Below are 26,670 nucleotides of genomic sequence, written 5' to 3' on the forward strand. Positions count from 1 at the left end.
TCCTGCTTTGCTTTTTACAGCTTGGATGCACCAGATATTTGACATGAAAAGGCCTGTGGCTAAAACAGTCTTTGAAAGTCTCCTCTTCATATTCATATGCCTTTCATTCCATTCTTCATTCATTCAGCCCATAGATTTTCTTTTTGTGTATGTACAAGGATTGCTGTTCCATACCTCTCTCCCCATCTTTCCTCCACAGAAAATAGGAGGTCTAATTCTACAGTGCCTAACACCAAAAGTAGTTCTCTATAGCTGATCAAAACTTGTATAAATATATCAAATATAAGTGTCAGAAAAATACTGGTGTGTAAATGAGTGCATAAGGTTAGTCAATAGAGCAATTGCTCCTTTAGCAGAAAGAAAATTTTCTTTGAGAGAGTATATTACTTGGAAGTCTTAGCATAAAAGACGTAGAGCAATACATTTATACTCAGATGCCTCTGACAAGGGCAATTATTACCCCAGAACAGCACATGGGGAATTAGGAAGTAGATTTAAAAACTTGATCAAGGTCATGTAGGAAGTCTGTGGCAGAGTAAAAAAACCATGAGAATGGTAAGAGCAGTTCCTGTTCACCATTTCCCTCTCTGATCATGTGCTTTATAGAGATTGTAGAGCCTTGCTGTCAGACTAAGAACTCACTTAGTCTGATGCCCTACAAGCTGCTTTGGAGATAAGTACAAAATGATAAAACTCTAAGTAACAGGCATCTTGGGATATGATTCCATATGATCTTTTAGCAAAGGAAAAAGACATGTTTATCTGTCATAGCAAATGTAAAGGACCTATTAAAAAAACCCCATAGCTTTCCTCCAAACCAACAAGTGTACGCATTCCATATGCTTAAAATGCCCTGTAAATATTTTCTAATAGATTTAAATTTAAAAAAAAAAATATATATATATGCTAAGCCATGCGGCTTTCCTGACAAGTAGGAATACTGTTAAGGAGTGAGTCAAAATGACCAGCTTACGTTGCCACTGATAATTGGTAAAGTAGAAGTCAGTGGTGTTAACTCCACAGTTTTTGAAACCATAGTTTGATCAGAAGTAATAAACAGAATTTTGTGTAGCTCAGCCTTCGCTGCTATAGTAAAACTTTATTTTCAAAAGGAATTAGGTTCTTTGTGTACATGTAGCATTCCTGTTTGTGACAAGGAGAGTTACACACTATAGCCTGAACCTCCAAGTGAGCAGTACTGAAAGGCTCACATTAGCAGTTTGAACTCTGGGTATGTCAAGGGTACTCTAGAAACAATGAAACCAAAAACCAGGGGGTAGTCAACAGAGTCTGAATAAAATAGCAAAACTTAAAGTGTTACTTGTCTAACTCAGCCTTCTGCATCAGCAATCATTTTGGCTAGTGTTTTGGGTATTCTGCTGAAGTCTCTCAGGGGTGAAAGATTCAGGAACAGCAGCCCCATTAAATGCTACTAAAGACTGTATCTTTCACAAGTATCAACTTCTTTTTTTGTTTGTTTGGTTTTTTTTTTGTCATACAGATAATGCAGCTCTAGTATCCATGTACATTTTCAGCAAGAAGAAAGGAGGATGATTACATTTTCTAGTTTGTTTTTCCTCTTCAGAAATAGCTCAGTTGTGAATGACCCCGTGTGATGAGTAAAAGAAGCTCAGTATGCAGTTTTGGGGCCTGTTGATAATTTCAATTCATGTTTCCCAAGTCCTCAGAAAGGTCATTGGGGGTCTCCATTACGTGCAGTCTAAAGCCTGCTACAATTTTCTCATACAATTTAATCTTCTGCCTGGACTGCCTCCAGTGTACAAGCAACTGACAATCTACAGTCTTTGGAATTGATTTCCTGGAATCGTGGAAGGCCTGCTTGGCCTCCAGATGACAGATGTGTGCTGGAGCTCTCAGAGCAGCAAGATGCTTTACAGAGATGAGAGAAAATTTGCCTCATTTCAGCATTTTCTGTAAGCTTTTAAATCTTCTTCTAGTGATTTTAGGGATAAAGTTATCACTAAGATACGAGCATCATTCCAAGCGGGCATTATTAATAATAACCCTTGGCTTTCTGTGACACTTATAATCTGGGGATCTTAATGGGTTTATAAATATTCTTTAAGACAAACACCTCACTTATGTATTTGATAACTATTGTCACAATCATTTTACAGCTGGGGAACCAAAAATTAAAGGACAGATAAATGAGTTGCCAAAATTCACACACCAGGGTAGTGTCATAACCAGAAAAAAAGGTTTTAATCTTAGCGTTTACTTCAAGCAGTTAATGTGGATTCATGCTCTTGTCTTCACTAGGATTGTTCCTGTACTTTATTTAAAGCACATGAAAAGTACATGCTCTTAGTAAACACAATACGCCCATAAGTAGCAGAGTGAGAAAATAACTTGAGATTTCTAACTTATTTTCCAGTTTTAAGGCCAAATATTCCTCCTGCTTATCTTCTGTATACATCTTCTGCTACTAAATCAGGACTACAGGTGCCATTCCTTCATCTCATAGTATATAGGAGCACAACTCACATCTCAGACTGAAGATCACCAGAAAAAAGACCTCGTGGTGAATGTACATTGGGAAAAGTTTTGGTTTTTTCCTTGAAAAATATGAATATAAACAGTTCCATGAGAATGAGTGTTAATTTTCTCCCCTGATGACAGACTAAGCAGGCAGCCCAAATGATCCGCTGTCCCTTCAAATCTATAAATGTCTCTTCAAACACAGAAATCAGGAATAGAAAATAGGAACAGAAAAGCTGCAATTCTTAATACAAAACTCCAACTCAACTGGCATAGTAATGGCTTGTTAGAATGGCTCATATGACTAAAATAAGAGGTTAAAGGCACACACAGTGGCTTGTCCAGAAGGAGGATACATATACCTGTTATGAGATCAGGGAGATTTCTGTTGCAATCCCAGGCCAGAAATATCTGTTGCATAAGGCTTGAGTTCAGTTTAGGCTCTTTTGTGGGGGTGGCACTGTTTTGGGGTCATTTTGTTTTCTTTGAGAAACTATCCAAATCCTCTAAGGCATAGAACTTCATAAAAACAGGCAAAAAAAGTTTGCATATATTTCAGCTGGAAAGGAACATAACAGCTTACAGAGAGAGAGCAAAATATGTATTTTTGTGACAGCCTTGGTACAGAAAGTAGAGGAAGCAACTAGAGAGGTTAGAATACAGTCTAGTGCAGCCTTGAGCTAAACAGGATGTAGATGAGAACATGACAGTGGAAAAGAACTTGTGTCAACATGAAAAGAAAGTATCCATGATCCTTTTGAAGAAAAGGAGGGAGAACAGCAAAATAGAAAAATAGCATTTCAAGAAAGCAGAATTCAACAAACTCAGGATACTGGAGGATCACATGCCAGGGAAGAGAAGTTTAAAGGAATAAAAGAATTAAGCACTTCCTGATGAAAAACATGCTATTCAGACTCTAACGATCCCAATGCAAAGAAAGAATAGCAACTATATAGCAAGAAATCATCTGGTTAAGCCATATACATTGACCTTAAACGTGTGAAAGAGTCATATAGGAAATGAAAATTATGTGAGATTACTAGTATTAGTATAAATGAATGCATAAGTATGAGGGGACAGAAATCAAAAATAATAAGGCACGGAAGAAGTTATAATTAAGAGGAACAAGAAACCTTTTATAAGTGACCGGCTTAAAAAATATATTTTTGTAAAAAACATTACAGTTTATGGCTATTGTGTTTCTACTTTGATTCTCTAAAGAATAAGAGAAAGGCTGAGAAACTATTCAATACTCAGTTGAGAAAGAAAACTAGTAATGTAAGATGTCTTAGGCCAAAACATTTAATGCCTTTTTTTTTTATTTTGGTATTCACTAAAGAGGTCTACTATAATCATGTGGCTAATACAATTATGAAGAATGAAGGAGCATGATCTTACAGCCTAATAAAATGTACTCTAGCTTATTTAGAGCGCTGGCCAAAACTATTTAAAGCTGTCAGCAAGCATCTCTGGTAACCTGGAGATGCTTGCTAAGGCTCTAAGAGATTGAAAAAGTAAAAATGTAGTGCTTAAAGGGTAAAAAGGAAGAAGCCAAGGGATTTCACATCAATCAATTTAAATTCAATTCCTAAAAAAATACTGCAACAAATAATCAAATGAGTTATGTGTAAACATCTGGAAGACAGCAAAGAAATGACTAAGAGACAGAACGGATCTGTTGAGACCAACCCATGTCAAACCAATCTGTTTTCCTTCTGGTTTGGACTAATAAGGCTGTGAACAGAAGAGCAATAGTAGATGTTATACATCTTGACTTCAGCAGGGTTTCTGACCATCTTTACATGTCACATTTTTATAAGCAAAGCAGGAAAACTTTATATGACCACCATGACAGTAAGATTTGTGCAAAATTATTTGGAAAGCATACTCAGATAATAGTTAGCATTAGTAGTAGTAGCAAAACAACAAAAGTAATCAGCACTGTCAAATCGGAAGGATGTATCAACTGGAATGAACAAGCATCTCTCCTGTGTCTCGTACTATTTGGCGTTTTCAGTAGTGGCTTGGGGATGGAATACAGAGTATGTTTATTCCATTTACAGATGGCAGTAGGCTGGCCACAGCAAGTTGGAGGACAGAATTCAAATTCAAAATGATCTTGGCCAGTTGGAGAAGCAATCTGGAAAATTGGATGCAGTTCAATATGGAGAAATGAGAAGTTTCATATTTAGGTGAGATTAAGCAGCTTTAACAGCTTGGAATAGGAAGCAAATAGCTAGTCCTTTACAAAAGAATCAGGAGACAGAGTAGGTCTCCCTTGGATGCAAAACCAGAAATGTAGCCTGTAAGATATAGGAAATCATGGTACTCAGCATCAGTGAGGTCTCACCTAGATGATTGTAGTTAGCATTTAGCATTACACTTCACAAAGGAGCTGAGTTAACTGGAGTGAGTCCAAAGGAGAATGAGAGTGAGCATTATTTTTGAGGAAAGTTTGAAGAACTGGTGGTGTTTAGTCTAAAGGAAAAAAGTCCGAGGTGAAACATGTCTTCAGGTATGTCTTTTGGGCTACCCTAGAAAGAAAGGGAATCATTTTTCTCCATGTTCAGCATGGATAGGACAAGAAATAAAACATTTAAAATGCAGCTAGAGAAATTCAGATTAGATATTGGGAGGAATAAGTAGGAATAACGAAGCACTGGCATATACTGTGAAGAGATTATGTCAAATCTCTATTACTAGAGTTCTTTATGTTCAGACTACCTGTGCTCAGAAATGTTACTGATATTTCTGTCCTGCATTAGAACAGTAGATAGATGAGATGAGCTTTTAAGGTCCGGTCCAGTGGCATCTTATGTCAGAAATTTCTCCTGCTCCAACCTTGGCTGCCCCAGTCTTGTGTATACGTTAAACACTTCAGACAACAGTGATGGCAACCAAGCACTTTTCACCAATATTTTTGTAAAAAGGAAATAGGTGTTTTGATTTGTATAATACAAATGTTGGGAGGATTTTCTCTGTTAAGTACCATGTAGAGCTGGGAGTAGAAACCATTAGACTTATATGCAGTAGATATTTAAACCAAAAATAATTTCCGTATTTTCACTGTAAAAGTCACCATCAGCCGTAATCCTTCTTCATTTTCCATTTTCCCATTTTTTTTCCTCCACAAGCTTTTTAAAATACTGCATTGGGAGCTTCAAATTGACTTCTAATTTAGTAAGAAATTTTTGGTTCCACTTCACAAACTTCTGAAAGTCATATCTGTAGTTCAGGTAGAAATTGCAATTTCTGTGTAGAGCATCTTCTCACCAAAAGAGATCATAAGGCCTTAGCACTGCTCTACTTGGAGCATTATTCTTATAGTCCAGTAACATAGTGGTAAGTCACAACACCGTGTATGCTGAACTGTTTAATAGAAAACTAGTTCCAGACCTCCAAAAACTTGAAAAAATCAGGATTCTTTTCTAGCAAAGAAACTCCGAAAGAATATACTTTTCCAGAAGTTAGGTCTTGTTTAATTTTTATTCCTGTCTCCCTTTTTGTACATGAATTTTTTTGTCCAATACATTCTATAAAACTATAGAATACTTTTTCTTTTTACTAAGCATTAGCATAGTTACAGAACTGGAAGCCTTACAGGGAATGCATTACATTCTTGGTCACAGGAGAACAGGGATGCAGCTAAATGTTAGATATTGTGAAGGAGAAAATAGGTAAGAGTATCGTGTAATCAAGGATGGATTTAATCTGCTAGAAATTAAAGGAAGATAAATCACTGGAGAACATGATTAGCACATCTTATTTTCATTCTTTACAATGTTAAATTCAAGAAGTGGTTATTTTAATGGTAATTTTAGTAAATGGGAAAGCTTTTTATTAATGCAAAAAATAGGCAATTTAGAAGTAGTTATTACTAAACTTCTGTGTATATTAACCTGGGTTGAGAAAGGGAATACTAAAAGACTTAGTTGGAAAAAATGATTGGAACGACTGAAGTTATGAAAACAGCTAATTTTTCTGAAGTGAAATGTAAGCATTGTCAAGAGTTGTTAAGTCACAAGATAAAAAGAATTCACACTTATTTCAAAAAGAAAATTAGTTTCTTCAGAGTCTCCACATCAAATGAACGAAGCTTTGTCTGTTGAAGTGGAAGAGAAAACATGGGTTTGATGATCTTCCAAGAGAGACTTCTTCAGTGTCATTGAAAGTTAGCCACAATGAAAATGTAATTCCCTACTCTAGGTCTTCCAGCAGCTCTTCAACAGCAACCTCCTTTCAGAGCATTCTCAGTTCATCTTTGAAAACCACAATATGACAGATCAATTGGTGACTGCACCTTAAAAAAAAAAAAAAAAAAAAAGGAAGAAAAGAAAGAAATTAAGGCAAAGGCTTGAACTTGATAGAAAGTTGCAACCTTCTTTTCTTCGAAAAACATCACCTTCAGTGTAGCACAAAATGAGCAATTTAAAAGTGATTGAAGCACTTTGCCCTGAATACTCTCATTCAGGCCGATTTAAATTTGTGGTTTCATATTAGATACTGCAACTGAAGAGACAGAAGAAAAAATTAAAGGAACAACTAAAAGAATAAACTTTGATGTTAAAGCAGATGGTTCGTTGCACATGAGCGATGATCCAATAATTGATACAAGTATCCATAGAGAAAAATGAGTTCCTACCTAATACTATTGATTTAGTGTGTGAAAAGAAAAGCAAAGAATATTGTGTCCAGGTTGGTATAGATGTTGCCTACTAGCTCAAAAGAAAAGCATAAAAGGGATCTTTTCATTTGTTCTAATGATGGAAATAAAGAGAATAAAGCTATTTACATTAAAAATCACTTAAAACATTTGTATGGTAGGTGGTCAATATACATTGAAAATATAATTGTGAAATAATGTAGCATCTGACACCATCATATGGCACATTTTGGGAGTTCAAATACTCTCCTGCAACCATCAGTCTCATGTTTGCTTGATTAAAATAAGAGGTTTGATGCTACACCTTCCCAACAGCATTTGGAGGAACTCCATGGAAAATTGTTGACCTAATTTTCATTTACCATAAGATGATGGCTTGTATTGCATAAAGTGACCTAAACACAGCTGTAAGTCCATTTTACACCATCCAAGCAGTATTATGTCACCTTTTTCTCAAAGCAAATTAGATCTAAAAGGTCTCTATACTTACGTCAGAAATAACATAGGCATTCAAATTTGTGTTGAGCCCAAAGTAGGCTGTGGCCAAAACACAATAGTCTTTACTGGGTTTGTTTTACAGAGATGCTGCATTTACAAAAGCTATTACCTTGTGTTTTGAGGGATAGAAAGTTTATGGACATACAAGTCTATTGTCATGGTCACAGTGAAAAAAATGGCACATCTAATTAACAGCTAGAACCACACAAGGAGAAAAGATGTTCTTTGTTATTGGGTTTGTTATTATGAGAAATGTTATTTAGCCAGCATCACTGATTATTAATACAATTGCCTGATTTTGATCTAAATTAGGAAAAAGTAGCAGAAATGTGGTAGGTTGGCTTAGCCTACTTTTCTTCCTTCTTTTAACACTTACAGGCTTTGTACATGGCATACATGGGAAGAAGTTATGTTACAATTTTTGCCAGAGTAGTAAAATTTGGGAGTAGAATCACAGTGGATAGATACTAAAATTCTGAAAAGGTGTCAGTTTTGCAAAATATATACAGTACTGTTCAGCAAGCTTAGTATGCCTCTGCGGTGATTCAGATCAATTTAGTTGAACTGTTAATGTCTGAAAATAACTGTTTTTAAATATTCTGAAATGGCAGCCAAATCCACTGACCGTTCTCTCTTTCTACTGATCTTCCTTCCCCCTGATAGGTCTCCTTTCTAAAGGGAGTAAAAATGGTCCATTTCCAAAAACTCTTCTTCTTGCTAAGGGAGGGAATGGAGGAGAGAGAGAGCAAGCTGCCTGACATACAAAGGGATGAGTAGGGAAGCAGGGTCATGGGTCAGATAGGAGTACAATGTTTATCAAGACGTGAGAAGAACAGCACAAGCTAGGATGTATAAACAAAAAGGGAGGAAAAGAAACTATTTAATAAACAGAACATGTAATTAAACCTGAGTCTCAGTGTTCTTTTGCTATCATAAAATATATTTGAAATCTACTAACAAAGTGCATGCCCTCCACCCCTACATTCAACCCTCTGACCTATATTGCAGTTTACCGTTATTACTGGTGATTTTCTTAGTACAGTCTGACTCTGGCAGCGGTGCGTACTATGAATTTAAAGATTAGAACCCTACTATTATAGAGATGAACATAGGTCCATATGATGGCACTTACATTCACCCGTAATTATTTATTCCATGAAACTGGAAGAATAAGATGATTGTGCTAACATTCTAGAAGACTGACCCAAGTAATCTGTTAGCCTGGCATCAATGCATGCCAATATAATGGAAAGTTATTAAGGATCTATTAAAGAAAAGAATTAAAGAATGGAAATGCCAGTCAAAGTAGATTTACAGAAAATCAGTCTAGTCAAAGAAGTCTGATTGATGTTTATATGTTTACTAATTTATAGAAGCAATATATACAGAGTCTTATAAGGAAGTTGAATTGGTACTAAAAAAAAAACATTCTAATTCAAGAATGAACCCTATACAGTGTCAACAAAGTGCTGCTCTGGTTGAAGAACTTGGAACACAAAAAAGTAGTTGTCAATAGGGAGTCATCATGCTTGCACAGGGATTGATACTAATGCTATCAGTAGGCTAGTGGAAGTCTAATGCTATTCAATATTTTCCCCATTATTTTAATAAATAAATGGTACTAAATGTATTGTGGATAATAGAAAAATGGGAGAAGCTCAGTGAAGTGAGGGCAGTCTTACAGGACCACTTGGACTGTTTGATTCAGTTATGCCCATTCAAAGAAATTTATATTTTAACACTGCCAAAAGCAAGATCATATATTTAGGGACAGAAGACATATTTGGTCTATAGGATGCAGAGTTGTTTCCCGGAAAACAGTGATTCTGAAAGGATTTCAAGGTCATAGTGGACTAATGACTCAACATGGGTTCCCACTGTAATGATTTGGCAAAAATAGATCATTTGAATAGGAAATGGACCACTTGAGAGGTCATTTAAATTTTGGATATGGAATTGGCACTGGAATCCTGAATAAGTTTCTGGGGCTTGCATTTTAAAAAGAACAATGAGCACTTTGAGTGGATAGAGAGCCACAAAAATTCTGGAGAATTGCCTTGTAGTTTGAAATCTGAAAAGCCCAGTCTGCTTAGTTCATTTTTTTTTATGAGAGAGAGAGAAATTATTCATAAGTTATTTGATTACAGTGTATAAATACTTTTGTGTGGAGGAAATCCCACGTTCTAAAGGGCTCTTCATTTTAGCGGAGATAGGGATAGTACAGTAGCATACTTTTGTGCTGGAACCTGAATCCAGATAAATTCACATTAGAAACAAAACTCAGGTTTTTTTAACAGTGGTGGAATAAGCTACAGAGGAAGATGGAGATTCTTCATCTCCTAAGATGAATGTTTGAAAGTTCTCTAAAGAAATATGAATAACCTTCAAATCAGAACATGATTGGGTTTTTTAATATGCATTAGTGAAAAATGAGTTTGTAGCCTTAGTACAGAGTGAAATTTAATGGACTGTGATATTCCAGAGATCCAACTAAAGGATTTTAGAGTCTGTTCTGACCTATGAATTTATAGGGAAAAATGCATTTTACTTACAAAAATATCTCAAAAGAATTTTGAAGTTCTAAGTCATACATTCAAAAAGGGAATAACAGAATGTAGGCTTCCTGGGCACACTTTACTCTGGACTATTTTATCTGTGCATTATGAAGTAGTCCAATTACATGTTCTTAGATACTGGAAGTCATGTAGAAAATGGATAAGGTACAAAAGAGGGTAAAAGGCACTGTCTGAGTAGAGCAGTGGAATAGTACGATGGAAATATTATGTGATCATGCAATTCTAAACTCATTCTAATGAATATGCATGAACAAAACTACTGTTGGCATTTACCAGCTTATGAATGCTTGTCTCTGCAACATCTGTGATCCTTTAATGGGAGCAGTGAGATCGAAGAGGAATGAGAAAGAGGCCAAGGCAGTCAAATAGGAACGGAGTATCCTAAAGGCAGATCTCTCTGAGAGGGCTATAGAGTGCTTTAAAAATATTGTGGAAGAAAAAAATACCTCTTTTAGGGATTGTTTCTGCTTTCAAAGGGATTATTTAGACCAAATTATTCACTTATTTAGACCTGTTGTTGATTAACTTGGGACAAATCTTAAAAGGCTGCTGTGTTTAACTAATTGCCAGATTGATCAGTTACCTTGTTTGTCCAAGCATACTAGGCTGGCTGAGCAGAGCTTGATGGGAGTCTGGGGATGCTGGAATGAAAGGAAAGAGATGTCATTTCTGTAAATTTTATACATGGGTCTCCAGTCTCAGGGATAATTGAAAACTGTGAAGAACTGTTAGAACTCTATATTTTATTTCACATTTCTGTGGGCTGAAAAGGCAGATAGAGGAAATGTCATAACTCCCTGAAGAAAAAGAGAATAAGACTTCATTTTAGTGATTGCTCCTTGTTCTCAGATGCATACAATGGCATAGAGGTGGCTTTTTTTCTGCCATATGCTACCTCAGGAAGAACTTAAATGGACTTCTTTCATGGAACAGTAATAGTAAAAAGAGAGCAATGCAGAATAAGAAGCAAATATAGTAAGCTGGTGGATCTATATGTTCTTCTGTTTACAAGCTATAAATTTGCATTTTACAAAGTAGACACATTTTGTTTGATAAAATTTCATTGCATAAAACTTTCTTGGTCTTCATTTCCCTTTGCAACACCTTCCTTCTCATTCTCCTTTCATGAGATAAGGAATGAAATCAATGTAATAGCTTTTTCTTCAGACAAAGGGGAAAATTGCAACAATTTTGGTGCCTCTAGTAGGAAGTACCAGTGGGAATTACACTTTGTTGTGAATGTTTTATTGATTTCAGTGATGTTCTTCAGATATCACTGAGCAAAACAATGTTCATGAAGTTTCCTTCATACTGTTTTATACTGTGTAGTACATTTCTTCTACCACATTAACCATAGCGCTAATGTAAGACATACTTCCGTTAGTTTGGTGACCTACTGTATTTAAATATGAAAAGCAGTTTTATAGGGAAGAAGTATGGTCTTCATTATTTGAGAATTAGATGGAGAATACGGATAATGGCATTCAAAGAACAAGGATAGTATACCCAGTGGGAATAAGGATGGGGTAATAGAAATTACTATCACCAGTGTGGAAGAATATAGAAAATACACACTTCTTACCCTGAGAAAACCGGAAACCCATATTATGTGCCAGAAAGAACTGACACATGAAATTGCAACTCTGCTAGCAAGGATTTTCAATTAATCTTTCAATTCTGGGATGGCACCATGTGATTGGAAAGTAACAAAAATTGTTTGTTTTAAAAAAGAGAGGGAAAACCTACAGGATTCTTGTTTTGACCTTGATGTTGTGCAAGGACTTAGAAAAAGTTTGAAAGGAAGGAGTCACCAAGACCATGTAAATGGAGGTAAATGGAAAATGGGATAAAATGTGAGATGGTTTTATCAAAAGTAGATCATGTCAGACAAAACTCATCTTTCTTTAATAAGATAAGGGATTTCTTTAAAAAGGGCAATGTATAATACATCTGAATTTAAGCAAAACATTTGAAACACTGTTCATGGAAATCATTAAGTAGGAGAGGGCAGGAACTGGAATTAAAAACTGGCTAAAGACTTATAGTGGAGTATTTTGTAAGAGAGGTTGTAAAAATGTGGGGAATTTATTTATGGCATTTTTCAAAGCTTCATCTTATCCTGTTTCATATTTCATGTTAGTGACCTTAGCACAAAACACAGTTTGTGCTCATTAAATTTGCAGATAATAGAGAGTTAGGAAGTATTTCTAATATTAAGGAGAATTTGCCTATAAGACAGGAAGAATGAGATGACTGTCAATGGGAATCATCATAATGAGAAAAAAATTAATACTGCAAAGTCATACATTTAAGGACCTTCCGCTGTGAGCTAGAGGCTCATTGGTCAGCAGGGACGCAGGAAGTTAGACCTCTGTTTATTAAGATAAATGCACTAATAGTATTTTTCAGCCATGAAGAAGGCTGCTGTAAATGTCAAACCCACATTTTCTGTGGGCATTGGAAAATATTGACACAATTAAGACAAATACTGTTAAGATCTCATCTGGATTACTGGTATCATGATGTCTGACCATCTGTAGCAGAAACAAAGGTGAATTTAAACCAGAACAAATGCAGAAAAGATCTCCAAGGACCATTAATAGAATGGTAAAAAAGTCTTTGGAGAGGAGATTAAAGGAATGTGGCTTGGTTTGGCTGACCGAGATGAAGATTAAATGAGGATATGATTACTTTCTAGAATTACATTTTGGGGTAAATAGCAAGTAGGGAGAGAAGCAATTAAAATATAAGATCAAATGGATACTAATTAATCAATAACACAGTTAGACAGGAAGTTAAAAGAAGTTCTTCAGCCATCAGAGGAATGAACTTCTGGAACGGTCTTCCAGAAAAGAGTAATGGGTGCAAGGAATCTGAATGACTTACAAGGTGAAGCTTTATAAATTAAGGGCAGGCTAGGGATGGTCATGAAGTTGGAAAGTAAAGCTTGTGAAATGAGGCTTTGTGCATTTGGTTTGCTGTCATTCTTATAAGAGCACTAAAGGAAGATTTGCTTTCCATGTACAGCAGTGTCAGGAAGCGTTTGGTACATGTGTTTTGTTTGCTGTTAAGCTAGTAAGTGGAAGAGATCGAAGCCAGAAAAGTTTGTAATGAGATACAACGGCACAGCTAGAAGGAAAGGCTAAGTACTGGTGTAGTTTCTGTCCTGTAGATACTAGGCATGTCCATGAAAACAAACTGACTGCCTTTTCAAGGACATATCTTTTCGATAGGGGATCCAAGATTTTTTTCTGGCTGGTATGTGCAAGAACAGAAGATTGGGCCAACCCAAACCAACTCATTAGATGAGATGCTTCATCTCTTGCTGGATCATGAGCTTTCCATAGGAATTGTTTTTCATTAAATTTAAATTTTTAATTTAATTTCTAATTTTATTTTAATTAAATGCAATTAAGTTGTATTTAATTGTTGCAGTTAATTGATTTATCTTATGCTTCAGACTTTCCATTCATTGCCTGAAGAGGAGAAGAAAAAAAATCTTGTTTTCTTCTCTGCTGTTTGGAAGTGTAACTTCACTTTCAAAATGCTTTTCACTCTTGTCTTTCTCTTATGAGATTGGCCACCACTTTGATGAGATTTCAGATTTGGTGCACTGATTTCAGGTCAGAAAGAAATTTTTTTTTACTGGTCAGGTTGGCAAGGATCTTCTTGGGGATGTGGAGTGGGAGTGGAGGGTGCCTTTCCCTATAGTTTGTAAAGTGGTTCACTTTGGGATCATTTGAGTTCATTTCACCTAACAAATCCCCTGTCATTATTGGGGCCTAAAGCATCAGAGATTTCTGTGATATCTTTCTATTATACTGTAGATTTTCAGTAATGAAAGTAGCTATGTATTGTTGAAAGGTAGTGGGAAGGGACTTCTGGAAGATGGAAAGGAAAGTGTGCATGTCTTTGTCGACACTGTTGGTTGCCTGTAGTGTCCTTCTCAGTTCTGTGTTGCAGGATTGAACTGATGCATGATATTGATGCTAGAGTTATGATTCAGAAAGTACTCTTTTATTGATGAAGTATAAACCTGAGTTCTTTGTTGTTTGATTTTATTAAAAATTGGTAGTGCCTTCCTCAAGAATTGAGGTGCTAGCTATCGCTTTGTGACTAATTTCCAGCTGACTGACTACATTCCCTCTAAAGTTTGCACAAGGTATGATATTCTTCATCACTTCCTGAACTGCTGTGTAGTACTGTTGTATGCTTTTATGCATTTGAGAGTTTGGATGCATCTAAATTATGAGACAGTTTAAATTTATGATCACCATCACGCTGTCTTGCAGAGAGCAGTTTCTAAGACACATTGTGCTGAGACATTAACATTTATCATCTTATGTTGTTATTAAATTATTATGACTGGTATTTATACTTCTTTACTATTAAATATGAGATAAAGTATAAAAGCATTCCCTGCCTTAAAAGAAATTGTGATGGTAAAACCTCAAACCAGACAAATAGTAAAGGAAAGCATTAAGTGAAGTAGTTCACATGGTAATTCAAGATAAATGAGTATTTTTATCTCCAGAAAAGAGAAATGCAGCCCAAATGCAAGGTATAAGGAAGAATTTAAAAGACACATTGGAGATTCTAATGGAAAAAAATATTACCTTCTATCCATTCTTAAGCTTGTACGGAATTCTTGAAGTAGCTGAGCTGCTAGTAAAATATTCAGTCTACTTTTAAAACTCTGCAATAATTTACCATGATATTTCAAGTATTGTATAGAGGTAAATGTTGTACCTATTTATAAATGCTGCTGGTAAGGATACTGAATTTACTGGCTAAACACAATTAAACCAATGAATTTATCAGGGACTTTATTTTAAAGTAGCTGCACTAGAGATCAGTATTCAGAACAAACCTCTTTCTTATGTAAGAAAGAAATTTATAAAATTGTAGTTATTTTTAAAAAATCTTAAAGGTAGGTAGGTTCATTACATTTATTGTAAAGATATTATTTTTTGTCAGGTTATCAAATTAGTGACATTTTTAGGCTCCTTGGACCTCCCCCATTATGGTAGATCCATTCCCAGTTTTTGTCGTTCCAGAAATTGCTTTTATGCCATTGAGAAACATGTTGTTATGGGGTATGGTGTTGAAAGCCTTTCCCTAAGGGGTCCAGAAGGGACACAGTTCTTAGCTTGAGAACTTAATCTTTCAAGCCTTTCCACTAAAACCTAAAAAAAAAATGATACCATCTCCTAAAAAGATCATGTAGGTGTGGCCAGTCTGGCTTCTTTTCATTTCATCTTTTAAAGGAGGAATTCTCTTATTAAGCAAGACTAGAAAAAGCTGTAGGGAAACCATGGTAGCCTCCTTGATTTATAAGGTTTTTTTAGTTTCTTCCTCCCTTCCATGGGAGGAACGTCCGTCCTTCTCCCTTCTACCCCTGCTTTCTTATTTTATAGCCTCCCCTACTAAGAAGAGAGATTTCGTCTCTTCTTTCTAGCAGTCTATCAAGTCACAGCTGTTAGTTCAAGCAGTGTGTAGGAGCTACTTTCCTGTTTTCACACAGTGGGAGAATTTAAATGCAGAGTGAACCAGGAAGGGGTTTATGTGTTTTATCCCTGACACATAACTGTTAAGTAGGTTCCAGTGGGTAAAAGTTTAGAGTTTGTCAGATGAAATGAAGGAAAGCAGCTCCTATAATTTGAGCAAAGAAAGGAAGAGAAGGTGCTCCAACAGCAAATGGATCTGTTTAGTTAACAACCTGGAATCCTATCCCAAGGATAAAAGCTTCTTGCATCTAGACTGACTGTATCATTCATCTACAGCAATGTGCTGCTTAAGCTTGCCTGGCCAGCATACCATCAGTTGGCACCTTTGGAGGTGCTTATGAAGGCAATATCAAATAATCGAACAGTTACCAATGACTCAGCATCTTTAAGGAAGCATTTTCTCTAGACTAAGTGAGAGTCCAGGAAAATGAGTCCCCTGTGTAAGGGAAGTCAAAGTTCAAAGACAACATTATGTCACCAAATTTCTGAAATCTGTAGATCCCATCTTGCTGTTATAAACCTCTCAGAGTCAAGGAGCTGGTTTAATATTATTATTTTGAAAATCCAATTAATAAAAATAATATTTAAGCAAGAGAACACCTTTGAAGCTATTGCTGACAGTGTAGATAGCTCTAGAGTTCACCTTCTGACTTTGATGTTCTTCCAGGCGTTCTGTAGCGCAGGCTAAAGGTTCTACTCATCTCTCACTGATCTGTCTGGCAAGAAACATTGTTTCTATACTTGTCATTGTATAGAAATTCAGGCATCACCCACCTTCAGGGGAATGCTTCTTCAGATCATTTCAGAGTGGCTTGTGGCATGCCTTGTAAGTGCACTTAGATCCAAATATAGTCCCCTTGCAACTGGTCACTTAAAACCTTTTTATTTTTCCTTAGATATCAAAAGAGGGGGGAAATGGTTTTGACATGGGGAAAAAAAGAAGCTAAGCAAGATCTTTATTTTGTCTGTCAGGTATGTAGACTTAAATTTCATTGTTCTACACAAAGCCTTAAAAGGTGGTATTAAGTGTCCCTGCTACTAAAAAAAGTGGAGGAGTAGAGAGAATTAGTTAGGTGGCATTGAGATGCTGGTGCTGGATGCCAGTCCTGGGTTGGTTGGTTCATTGGTTGCTTTCTAAATTTAAAAAAGGTAGATAACATAGGAATGAAAAAATAGCGTAGAGGTGAGTGTAACTTTCATTTGTGTCACAGCATACAGAGTAATTTCTGTGAAGTGGTAGGTCCAGCATTCTTCTTAGACGCTTAGAGATTTTTCCTAGTTTTGATTTGTTTAAGGCACTACTTTCTGGTCTGTGTCCCATAGAGCATTGTGCAAATTAAGAATGGTTGTGGCAGCCTCCATCAAACCTTCATTAGACAGAAAGCAAACATAAGGAAGATAGGAAAGACCAGAAAAGAATTTGTGAGAGCTGGGCACACCACTACTTTGAGGAAGAAAATGTTAATAGGAATCTTAAGTTCATATTCCAGACATTAAAGATTCGTCTAAATGTGGTGGTACAGATATCATCGAGTACTGTCTCTTCACCCAACCGTTCATGAAGCTTTTTCAGAGACAACTGGAAAAAAAAAGCCCTGAAGGAGAGATAATAGATATTAAACTGGGTGGGAGAAGCGGGGCAGGAATGCGTAACAATTCCGATGATGAAACATGTTCCTTTCCTTGTCTCTTGAGTTCTTCAGTCTGACAATCTTCCGGTCCACAAACCTAACAATGTTGCCAAATAGCTGCAGAAAAAATAATTTCCAGAAAAGGGTGGCATCTGATTTATTTCCTGCATCCTACCCTGTCTTGTTGTGGTTTTGGCTGCAAGATTGCAAGTCTAAAACTGAGAGTAGTGTCATCAGCCCCTAGAGACAGTGTCAAACAATTGAACATGTTTGGAGGAAAGGTTTATTCTTTGGCTCTCTCAATACTTGTAGCTGCCAATTATTGAGTAGTTATAGCCAGACACAGACTTGCTGTGGTTCGTGGCTGACTCTTGAGTTCGAAGTATCTGGAATTGTTCAAGGAAGGCTAAGGAGGTGTCCAAACATTTCCTCAAGGTTCCTTTGATATTTTGTGCTGCTGGCGGTCTTTAGGCATGATGGTTTCTCTCAGGAGACATTACTGATTCATATCTCAGAGACTGGGCTAGTATAGGAACTTAAACAGAGAGATCAGAATCCCTTTTCTGTTCATCTGAGAAACTAGAATTGCTTAGATCTCTTCAGCTCAAGGCAGACAAGGTTTTGGAAGAGCTGTGAAAGCCACAGAGTTCACAGCCAGTTTTCAGGGTTTGAATCAATCTCTGCTTTTGCAGGAAATCTTTTCAGTTCTGTCAGTGACAGCAGTTAGCAGTCGTCTTTCAGGAACTGGATACCTGCAAAGACCACAAGAATCTGCCAGTCCTAAATAAAGGAGAACACAAAAAACAACAGCCCTCTTGCCATTCTCCCTCTTCTGCCTCCTTCAAAAAGAAATCAAAATGGCCCCGAAATCCAAAGTTAAAGCCAAAGTTTAATCTAGATATCATTTATGAATATGACTGAGAAATCTAAAGCCAGAGAGGATATGTTATTTCTCTCCTTATGATGACTTTTTGTCTTGCATTTTCTTTGTGTAATTTGTTTTGCAAGACTCAAAAGGGTGGTGATTCTCACTAGAAACAGAACCAAAGCCTATTGGTCTTGACCCCTTCTGCTTCTGGTATCTCACTCATTGAAAACCCCTTGAAGAGTATTACTTGGCCATGGTGAAAATGTCAATCATAGAAGATATTGCCAGGAGGAGGAGTTTCAATTTCTATATTATTTTTCCAAACACACACACACTACATAATGGATTTGAATCTCTGCAATTTGGACAAATACCTCTGTAGAAGGAAATTCTGCATGCTTTACTAGAGGAGAATAATCCATCCTTTTAATGTTCAGGATGGATTTGGGTCTCCAGGCCTTTGAATCATTTCTATCTATATCTCAGCAAGACAAGAAAGCATATCATGTTCTTGGTGGGCTGTGGACCATTGCTTTTCAAGTTGCTATCCTTCAGATCTTCATTAATTCTTAGGCTATCATTAAATGCTTGACAATGGTTTTGCCGTACTGTTAAAGTCTGCAGGTGCATTAGTTACCTGGAGAACTTACTCATTAGAGACCATTTTTACAGTAGAGTAGTTCATGCCTTCTGGGAAACTTACAAGTTGAAGAATCCCTGTCAAAATAACACTTTCTTTTGCCCCATTTCAGGTTCTTCCCTTGGCAGAGGCCACCTGGGCTCTCAAAAGGCACTAGTTTACATGTGCTTGGGCAGCTTCTAAAATTTAATGCAGAGAGGACATCAAGCTATATCCACAACAGAACACCCCCAGGTTGTATTATTTTGTTTAATTCTATACTGAAGAATGATATGCAGTTTGGATATGATCTGTACCAGAAAAAGAAAGTTTAAAGTACAAAATAAGCCTTTGAATTTTGGACTCAGTGCATTTTCCATCAACACATGAAAGACTTGATCCAGTACTGACCAAATATGCTCTGATGGAGATGCCCTTCTTTTAGTGTGCTCCAGAAATCACAATGAGTAAGGAGTATCCAATCCGAAAAACCAGAGCAACTCTTAAATGTTTCTCTGGAGAAAAATGCTAACACAGAGAAAACTTTGCAATCAGTACAATATGGCTTGCCATTTACTTTTACCAGCTCCCTTTTCTGGCAGCCAGGCTATAACGCTCCTTTGTGCACCAGTCAGAGCTTCTTATAGCATCAGTTCCATGGTGAAATGTGCTCATTCTTGCTTTAAAGAAGAAAAATTGGGAACGTCTAGTCTAGGCTTTAGGAATCAAGCATCATCAGAATAAACTTATCCAGATAACATCTCTGGTTCCAGAAAAGTCCACTTGCCAGGTTCACGCCCAGAAGAGTCCCTAGGAATTGTGAGGTCCATAGTATCTTTCCAGTAGAGGTGAGTGGAGGGTTCTACCCTGGCTCTGCATTGTCAACAGCTCATCAAAAGAGATATATTTCTTCTGGCTCTGTGGTAAACATGCACATTAACAGAGCTCTTCCACATTCCTTGCTGGAAGGAAAAAAGTGTCATCTTCTTTTTCGTCAAGAGAATCCTTGAATCCCAAGCTGTTTCTGCTTGCAAATCAGAGCAGCTAGAGCTTCTTTTTCAGGAGCAAGAGACAGATGCAACTGAAATAAAATGTAAATAACCAAGGTCTCTCACTCCTTCTTCTCATGTTCTGAACAATGAAACAAACTTCCTCTTAGATAACCAAGTAGTACAACATTTGAGGGCAGTGCCTTACCTCACCATGGCTGCATTCTCTGCTCGTCCCAGCCATCAGCCTTAACTTCCCCTAGGCTGAGCTTTTTTGCACAGAAATCTCACGGGGAACTCCGAGCTGTCTGACGTTACCAATCTTCCCATCGGCTCTCTGTTCGTTCAGAGTATGAAGGGGCACTGTGGGGAAAAGGAGTTACACCTTGACTAACCATTAATCTCACAGGCAAAGCTATTAAAATTACTAAAGTCATAGATATGAGGAAATATTTTTATGATACTGATTAAAAGGCAGAACTGTTGGATTTTCCACATGACAAAGGGTTAATAGTGGGATGCCACAAGGTACAGTACTACTACTGTTGTGTGTAATATATTGAGCAGTTATCTATAAAAGGGGAGTGAACAATGAGATGGCAAATATTGCAGATGACATGAAAGCAAATCAGTAGCTGGAATTCAGATCCATACCCAGCTCTCCTAAGAAATCCCCCAGATCCATTGCATTTTTTATCACAGCAGATTCTTTTAGTCCTTTTCACTGTATTCATGAATGTAACTTGCACAATACAGTATCCCAGCAACCTTATGCTTTCCATTCTGCTGAGTGAGGTTTATAGCTTTTCATTTTCATTTTCAGCCTTGGGCTGACTTGAAAGACTGAATCCATGTCGCAGCCTGCAGACTGGAAGCACTTAATTAGTATGCAGTGCAGGTACTGAGGGAGGCTGTCTCTGTGCGACAGCTCTCAATCCACTCCTCTGATTATTAAGGCTCAGGGAAGAGACAGTGCAAAGGAAATGGAAAAAAGGGAAAGAAAAAAAAAATTACTGCCTTTTCAGATTAAAAAAGATATATATCAGTATAAAGTATCTGAAAATATCAACCAAGATAATGTATCTGCCTCTGTATTGGTAGCCAGTCATTCCCTCAGCAAATGTAAAAATAAATATCTCTTAAAGATGGTCACAAGGGAAGAAGCCAAAGTTCAAATACTAATTACCTGTTGAATTTATTATTTCTGGACTCTTTTAAGGAAGAGCTTGTGATATTAATATGAAAAGCATCATAGCATCAAGTAACAATCCACTCTGCTGCTAATTTTCTTGTTTTCTGCTTGGGCAGATGGCTCCGTATCAAGACTGTAAAGCTAAGCCCATGTAAATATGTGCATGTGCTTGAAGGTGAGAGAAAAAGGAAAATAGGGAAATGTGAGATATTATTACCATTTATCTGTTTTGTTTTAGTAAGATATGAAACTATGGGGAAAAAATACTGTCTTTGTCTGTTGTCATTCATCCTGAAGGACAGAAAAATGTTTCACAGATTATCAGATCCTTTCCCTTTTTCTTTTTACAGTTACATATATCCCAGGTGGCTGCTTGTTCATGTTCATGTTCAGCATATTCCTGCTGCTTTTGAGCAGGAATATCGCAGCTGTTTAACAATGGATTGTTATACTACACAATAGTTTTAGGACTGAAAATTGCATAAGGAATCATAACTAATTTCTTCTTAAAATTAGATTATAGGGGTCACCTTTTATGTGGTGGGTACCTTAACTTGCACTAGAGCACTGGTGAGAGCACTTACCAACAATGTCCTTGGGGTCCTGAGTTTAGTTTACTTAAGAAGGTTCAATTATGCCATCTTCTTCCTCCCTAGGAGCCTGCTCTAACAGGTAGCAAACTGGTTGAGGTAGGGGCAGCGTTCTTCTTCCTGTTGGCTCTGTGCCTTCATGCTGAAAAGAGCACAAGATTTATGGTTCCAGAAGAATGGCAGACAAGAAGGGACACAACTCGCCAGCCTGGTACTCAGAGTTCTCACCTTGAAGATGGGATTCCTGAGTTCAACAGCATTTCACATTTCTCTCCCTTTATACATCTTTGTGTGTCTCACCACTCATCCTTTTCGATTATTTGAATTGGGCATTTAATTTTCTCCTGGCACAGTATAGAAAGCCAAGGTACCTAATCTACTTTGAGGGTCAGGCAACAAAAATGAGCTGTTACAGTACATAAATTTTTTATTAGCAGCCTGTAGGTTATTTCAAAAAGTGCCCATTTTATCAGCAGCAGAACCCAGGATTTTGATCTTGGAAAATTTGTTGGGATATTCAATGAACGGGTAGTTCTGTTCAATAGTGAGTGAGATGAAAACAGCGTGGAAAAAATGATGGAGCCAAACTCCAGATGACTAATTTAAGATCAATTGTAGCATCACTAACAGAGGAACATTTCCAAGTTTCAGGAGGTGCTAGTTTTACTATTTATCAATCATATATAATCCAGAATTATCAGTTTAATTATTTGAATGCAGACTTACATAAAATCAGTAATCACTATTGTAAGTGCAAGCTATAATTCCATGAAAGAGAAGTGACACCAAGAATGGTGGAAATGAAGCCCGAGTCACTACAAGTTAGAGCTGGGATTTCCTGGGTTTAAGCTGCTGTGTATGTATAACCTAGCATCTGCATTTTTTTCTATTGTGAATTTACAGTTTATTTCACAGTCCATCTTCTGTTTGGGGATGAGGCTGATTATTTACATACCATAATAATTATAATTTATTACTAATTTTGATGAGACTAAAACTTTCTTGTCACCTGACACTAAGGGGACAGGCAAGTTCTTTTAGGGATTGTTGGCAGAATGATGACGGCACTAAGTTGTAGTTACAATTAAAGCTTTATTTTCTTAACAAGATATTATTATTAGTATAGCACATAATTTATTATTAGAATTGCACAGGATGTCTACAAGCAGAATCAATGTAGTACTTAAAACTTAAAAGTAGCATAATACAGAATTTATAATACAGGTTATGATTTCTAATTACCTAAACCCTCTGCAGATCAGGTCAGATCTTAATACATGATTTGCTGTATCAATATAACAAGCATAATCTAGACTCAAAGATCATATAAAGAATATGAGTCACTCACTCAATCCTCAGAGAAAGCAGATGACAGCAGGGGCATCCCTGGTCGCAGATCTCACTTTCCAGCAGTTCTGGTCCAAGTTCCCTACTTAGGACTTGTAACTACTTGATTTTATAGACAGTGCTCTGTGTGCTGTTACGCTTCCCTGTTCTGTGACAGGGTCATCAACAACACCTGGCTGGCTGGGTGCCTGGGACCTTCAAGGCCAGTAAGGAAGGGAGTAATTGTCCTGGCACCCAGGAACCTTGAGGCTGGCAAGGAGAGGAAGAAGAAATCAGTTTGGTTTGTCTACTTGGTTCACAAGACTTTCAGGGCTTGATAATAAGGGGAAAGGGAACTCATACGTGACTTGCTCGGTCACAAAGAATGGCTTTGCCTCATAAAATGACGTTGGTTATGCTAACCATATTATCAGGGGTCGGGAGGAGGGGAGCTATCAGTCACACACTCCCAGCAACATGAAGTCATTTTCTATTTCTTTGAGATAAACACAGACAAGAAAGAGGCCTAAATTCACCCATCATGAGGCACCTTTGATGGTGAGAAGATTTGCATCACTCATGAAACTAGGCTTTATTTTTCAAAATATTTACATGGTACATGAATGGCTGATAAAGCATCAATGTCGTTGTCTTCATTTTTAGGCTGCAGAGTCATCTTCAGCACGACAATTAATTATATGTCCTCTGCTAAGTACAAAGTAATGCAGCTGATTTCCTGGGACCTGCTTGTACCCCCAGTTTTAACCATGTTGCTCATCTTGTGCTGTATGTGAACAACAAGAAAATAATGAATTAAAATTTCATGGTAATGTGAATCTTAGCATTTTAAATTTTGGAGTGTTTGACTTTGCAGCCATAATATTCTTTTAATATAATCTCTTTATGTATAATTTCCTGTGTTAATTCCATCATGTGGAACCATATTAAGTCTCATATGGATCATTAGTAGAGCTGGAACTTAGATATGGTTGTACAGACTTCAACCATTTGAGCCAACTGACCTTAACAGGCAACTATCCTTTATGAGAACCAGCCTCTAAAGGCAAAATGAGACAGGCATTTTGTGAAGGGATTTCATGGCTATTTGCTGACAATAGAGGAATGATGGGACTCAGGAAGCCTTGTCTTGGTACTGTATATGTGCTAATGGCTACAGACCCTCTGCTCTAATTCTCTTCAGTCTGTCTCCTTCTGTATCTGGAAAGAAACTCCGCATCAACTCAGCTCCGCCTGTAGTAGAATGTGCTCAGTATGGATGAAATAATTAAAAAAATTACTTACTAGCCTCTTACATGTACTGGAATATACACAACTAGGCATTGTAGACTTTATTACGTCAGGCTGTTTTCCACCTTACCAGTGCGAATTACCGAGGGAACAAATAAAAGTTTTTCTCTACCAGGGCTACCCTAGCACTTGATCTGCGGTTCTGAAGCGTCAAGGTACTGAACCATCTGAAAACTAGTGTAAGAATTTTTTTCTAATTGACAAAATAATATAGTCTTCTGTAGGTTATTCATCAGAAAAGACAGACACGTCTGTGCTGACATTGTACAAAGTTGCCTGAGGGACAACACAGAAAATTTAAATGCAAATAATTAAAGTCTGGCAGTTGCAAGCTACTAAACCAAGGCCTTATAATGTCAAGTATTGGGTAACTATTACTCTATTATACCAGCTCTTGACAAACGCAAAACTTTCCCAGTAAGATCTGAAACCTTAGTAGGGGAAATGTAGATAGATACATGGGACTCAGAAAGCACAACTGATTAGAAACAACCCTGACACAGATCAGATTTGTGTCACTGCCAATATTTAGGGAAATCAATAAAGAAACTAAACAGCCTAATTGTTGAAAAATAATAGTCTGAGGGGCTTTTGGATTCAGTATCATAGATTTGTTAGCAAGGGTGTTCAAAACACAGAAATTTATCTTGATCATCTCCTTTCAGCATTTTTAGTCACTATAAACGGTAAGAGTTGTGAAGATCTTGGTATGAAACATAGGCTCATAACAAAATAATATACTTATTTTGGTAGTTGGCTGGAAACAAACTCACATATGCCAAATATAAAATTGAATCATTTTATCTTGCAATTTCCATTGGTTTCTGTCTTCTGTAATTTGCTAGCATTTATGTAGCGCTGCTGATCATTAAGTGTTTTATTTTCAGTTTATTCAAAGATACTTTAGTACCTGAATTTTTAAAATAGATATAATTGCAGCCCCTTTTTCTGTAAAAAGCTAATTGGAATCTCTGTTGCAGTGTACAGTATTATTACCCATATTAGGTGGGATTTTCAAAAGTTCTAACTTTTGAACAAAAAAACCTAACTTGTATTCTGTCTTAGAAATAAGACAGAAACTTGTGTTCTTTTTAGAACATAAGTTCTAATTTAATACAGTTAGCCTATATTCCCACTAACATAATTAGAAATATAATTGATTTTCTGACTGTATCAACACTGTACTATTTCAATCTGAAATTGATTATCTGCCTGTTAATGTGATAGTAGTTTGAAGAGGAAAACCTGGACATTTATTGATATTTTTAAGAAGCACTGAGCTTAACCTGTCCACCGATGCTGTCACCCCATCATAGAAGGCCACCAAATTGGTCAAGCACAATCTGCCCTTGGTGAAGCCGTGTTGGCTGTCACCAACCACCTCCTTGCTCTCCATGTGCCTTAGCATGGTTTCCAGGAGAATCTGCTCCATGACCTTGCCAGGCACAGAGGTGAGGCTGACCGGCCTGTAGTTACCTGGGTCTTCCTTATTCCCCTTTTTAAAAATTGGGGTTATGTTCCCTCTCTTCCAGTCATCGGGGACCTCACCAGACCACCACGACTTCTCAAATATGATGGCCAGTGGCTTGGCAACTTCATCCGCCAGTTCCCTCAGGACCCGCGGATGGATCTCATCAGGTCCCATGGACTTGTGCACCTTTAAGTTCCTCAGATGATCCCGAACCTGCTCTTCGAGTACAGTGGGTGGTTCTTCATCCAAGCAGTCCCTACTTGCGCCTTCTACAGCTTGGGTGGTGGGACAAGAGCTCTTGTCGGTGAAGACTGAGGCAAAAAAGTCATTGAGAACCTCAGCCTTCTCCATGTCCTGGGTAACCAGGACACCAGTTCCCTTCCGGAGGGGGCCTACATTTTCCTTGGACTTTCTTTTGTCCCCTACATACCTATAGAAGCTCTTCTTGTTGCATTTTATATCCTTGGCCAGATTCAGTTCTGTCAGGGCTTTGGCCTTCCTCACCTGATCCCTGGCCACTCGCACAGCCTCTTTGTAGACCTCCCAGGCTACCTGTCTCCATTTCCACCCTCTATAGGCCTCCTTCTTTACTTTCAGTTGGTCCAGGAGCTCCTTGCTCATCCACGCGGGCCTCCTGGCCTTTTTGCCCAACGTGTTCTTCGTTGGGATGCACCTCTGCTGAGCTTGGAGGAGGTGCTCCTTGAATATGGACCAACTTTCCTGGGCCCCTCTTCCCTCCAGGGCCGCCTCCCATGGCACTTGGCCCATCAGGTCCCTGAAGAGGCCGAAGTCTGCCCTCTTGAAGTCTAGGGCAGAGAGCTTGCCATGTAGTTTCCTTGCTGCCCCGTGGATCTTGAACTCCACTGTGTCATGGTCGCTGCAGCCAAGGCTGTCCTTTAGTTTCACATCCCCGACCAGTCCCTCCTTGTTGGT

The 26,670-nt window shown here is 37.5% G+C and overlaps 1 long non-coding RNA gene across 1 annotated transcript; it reads right to left on the bottom strand.

Annotated features, from left to right (window-relative positions):
* Positions 1-5,988: 5,988 nt before the first annotated feature.
* LOC147600519 (uncharacterized) lies at positions 5,989-23,582 on the bottom strand. The gene is made up of 4 exons (XR_015258817.1): positions 22,981-23,582; positions 20,059-20,213; positions 10,820-10,877; positions 5,989-6,799 (listed from the first exon to the last, which is right to left on the bottom strand). It is a non-coding gene; the product is annotated as an uncharacterized LOC147600519 (long non-coding RNA).
* Positions 23,583-26,670: the final 3,088 nt, after the last annotated feature.

The sequence above is a fragment of the Chlamydotis macqueenii genome, chromosome 5 (assembly GCF_036417535.1).
Source record: "Chlamydotis macqueenii isolate bChlMac1 chromosome 5, bChlMac1.mat, whole genome shotgun sequence".
NCBI lineage: Eukaryota > Metazoa > Chordata > Aves > Otidiformes > Otididae > Chlamydotis > Chlamydotis macqueenii.